Below are 2,870 nucleotides of genomic sequence, written 5' to 3' on the forward strand. Positions count from 1 at the left end.
TAAGAAAGTTTGCAATCATCTATAGTTAGAAAACTTAAAATAAAACATTTTAAATCATAGAGAAATATGTTCTTGATATAAAGAAGTTTTGAATTCTTGAATATGAAATGTTTTAAAACTCTCTATAGTTTATCCAATACATATAGGCCACTTATAATCAAATTATGACACTTGACACAAAGAATTTAACACCAAAAATTGGCATTTATTGTTTGTAACTTAGTGGAACATTTATTATAGAGTCTAATGGAGAAAATATTAAACATTGTTTATTAGTAGGTCTTGTTGTGTGCTCATTTCTTAATAAGAAAGGCAACAACAACCTCTATATTTTTGGAGAAATATTCCTCTACAAAAATAGAAGCTCTGTTGGAAATTCTCAAGAAAAATTCTTGTGTCAATTTGTCACATCCCAGATGAGCTTGTATGATACTTTCAAACACCACTTTACAATTGTTGGCTACAAGGGTCGCAAACATATACTCTTCACCCCTCTCCACCTGCATTACTGGAAATTGAGGAATATCTCCTACAGTTTTTACAAACTTTATCATGAAGGACCCTTCCTTCTTCACACTGCTTTCCACTTCTTCCACATTTGCACCACAATAAGGTATGTTAAATGCTTCCGACTTCTCCTTTTCAATAATACCCTGTCAGCAACAAAATTTCATTTCATATTAGCATAATTAGTGTACAATATAAATTATTTATTTATTATTAAGTATAAATTTCTAATTAGAAACTCTAAACATGAATTTTACGTATGTTTGCAATCGACATCTAATACAAGTATTTAAAACAGTAGTTACTTCATTCTAACTCCGTAATTTGGTAGCATTTAAGCTAAGCCTCATATGATAGCAAATTGGGTTGTAAACTTGGAAGTTGTTTTAAGCTAATAATTTAAAACTCGTGTTGCGGAAAAAGCTCAACTTAATAGAGGAAAAAGGAATGGAGAAAGACGAGACAAGACAGGCTTCAATATTATACATTAAACATTAAATGCACCTCATTGACTAGCTCCTCAAAGGCGTATTCCAAAAGGCGCGCAGCAAAACCCAACAAGCCTTGTTCTTCCTTTATTTGGGTGCCTGCATTACGACCATACATGGATATGAACATGCATCCGCCATCAACAATCTCCTCTGCCCGTGCCTCTAAAAACGCTGTCAAATCTGCATCGAACTGTTGCAGGTACGCAGCGGCTACACCCTCCCCACAATCACTAGAAATGTAAGCACGAGGATAGCTTCTCTGCTGAACACTCTCTGGCACCTGCATTTACATACTATATATCATGAGACAACTACATCATCTTGCTAATATAATCTTATGTTGACAAGTCACGTTAGGGCTTTTTACCCACCTGTGAAAGCCAATGGAGGCTGGCAGAAGAATGACAGAAATGGAGGCTTTTCCGTGGGACTAGGCGTAGTGTAAGACCTTCCAGATAATGGGTTTTTATCTACAACGACCGAGCCTTCTTCTCTGTGTGGGGGCAATATTCGAATGAGTGAATTGAAATCATTAGAAGGGAAGTCGATGAAATAAACCTCAAATTCTGGCATCTCCTGTTCTTCTTCTTCTTCTTCGCCGCGAAGGGAGCGTTGCACAGCACTCACAACGCTGTCTGCCACAAGAAGAGTGTTTTTCCCGGTACCAAACCCGAAATCTGCTATCCGAAATGTGGTTCTCATATTGGACATAGAATGTCTTATATTCTCACATATGCTGCGCTCGAGAATAAGCTTCACAGACTGAAGCGTATTTAACTGCACGAAGCAAATTTCCAAATTAGGTTAGGTTTTCATAGTAATTAAAAAGCGAAGAGATTAAGAGAAGGACGGCGTGTTACTGTTGTATCCCTGCATTGACGAGCTTTTGGCGTAGCTGGAATCTCCATCTCCACACTTCATGCCGAGCATATTCTCCAGAGCCGGCTTGGAATCAGATTTGATCATGATCTCCATGAGGGGTTCCAAGACCATACTAGGTACTTCACTCAAATCAGAGATCCTTAACTTTCTCTGTACTGTCTCCTCAATTGTAGCGTTCCTCTCTTTATAATCTCTTCCCTTCACGATCTCGCATCATGCAAACGTCATGTCATTATGTGAATTCCGGGCGAGGGAAATAAACATTGCCAGAGGGAACGTGGATTTTTAGAGTTCGGGATAAGACCAGTATTACCAATGCATGTTTTAGAGTTTGGGGTGGGTGAAGTAAATAAAAATTAGTATCTTACATAATCAGTGTCAATATTCTGTGATTTATTTCATCGTTATGTTAGCGTCGTGCTGTGAATTCCGGGAAAGAGGATATCGAAATAAACAAATGAAAAACAACGAATCTTTGAAAGTAAGCCAAAACATTTCCACGGGGAAATAGACAAGGTTAACATGATTGTACATTTCCAATGCGTGTTTCAGAGTTTTGGGGTGGATGGAGTAAATAAAAATTAGTGTGTCCTATTCATTATCAATATCATGTGAATTTGCTACCAAGACTAAAGCACGTTAATGACTATGTATAAACATTGTTGGTCAATGGTTTAGCCTTTCCCTTTGGAAATGTCTTTTAAAAAAAAAATTAAAAATAATCATATTCAAAGCTATCTAGAATGATCTAATGTTTTAAATTAAGGTAGTAATTAAGTATTTTTGAACATTTTAATCGTGTTTATTGTGTAGCAAATATATCAAAGATCAGGGAAGGAACATAAACTACTTTCAACGATCTTTGGTATGATTTTCATTGTAGTTCTACTAGTGAAGTAATAAACCAAGGTTATATTTATGGTTGTATGTTAAATTAGTTATAAACACATTTTTAGAATTTATGTTGAAAATAAGAAAATAGTGAGCTTT

General features: G+C 36.0%; 1 pseudogene; it reads right to left on the minus strand.

Annotated features, from left to right (window-relative positions):
* Positions 1-272: 272 nt before the first annotated feature.
* Positions 273-1,973, minus strand: LOC149558846 (putative jasmonic acid carboxyl methyltransferase 2; annotated as a pseudogene).
* Between the last annotated feature and the right edge of the window lie 897 nt (positions 1,974-2,870).

The sequence above is a fragment of the Cupressus sempervirens genome, chromosome 5 (genome assembly GCF_028749045.1).
Source record: "Cupressus sempervirens isolate cs-2001-9-10 chromosome 5, ASM2874904v1, whole genome shotgun sequence".
In the NCBI taxonomy this organism is placed as follows: Eukaryota; Viridiplantae; Streptophyta; class Pinopsida; order Cupressales; family Cupressaceae; genus Cupressus; species Cupressus sempervirens.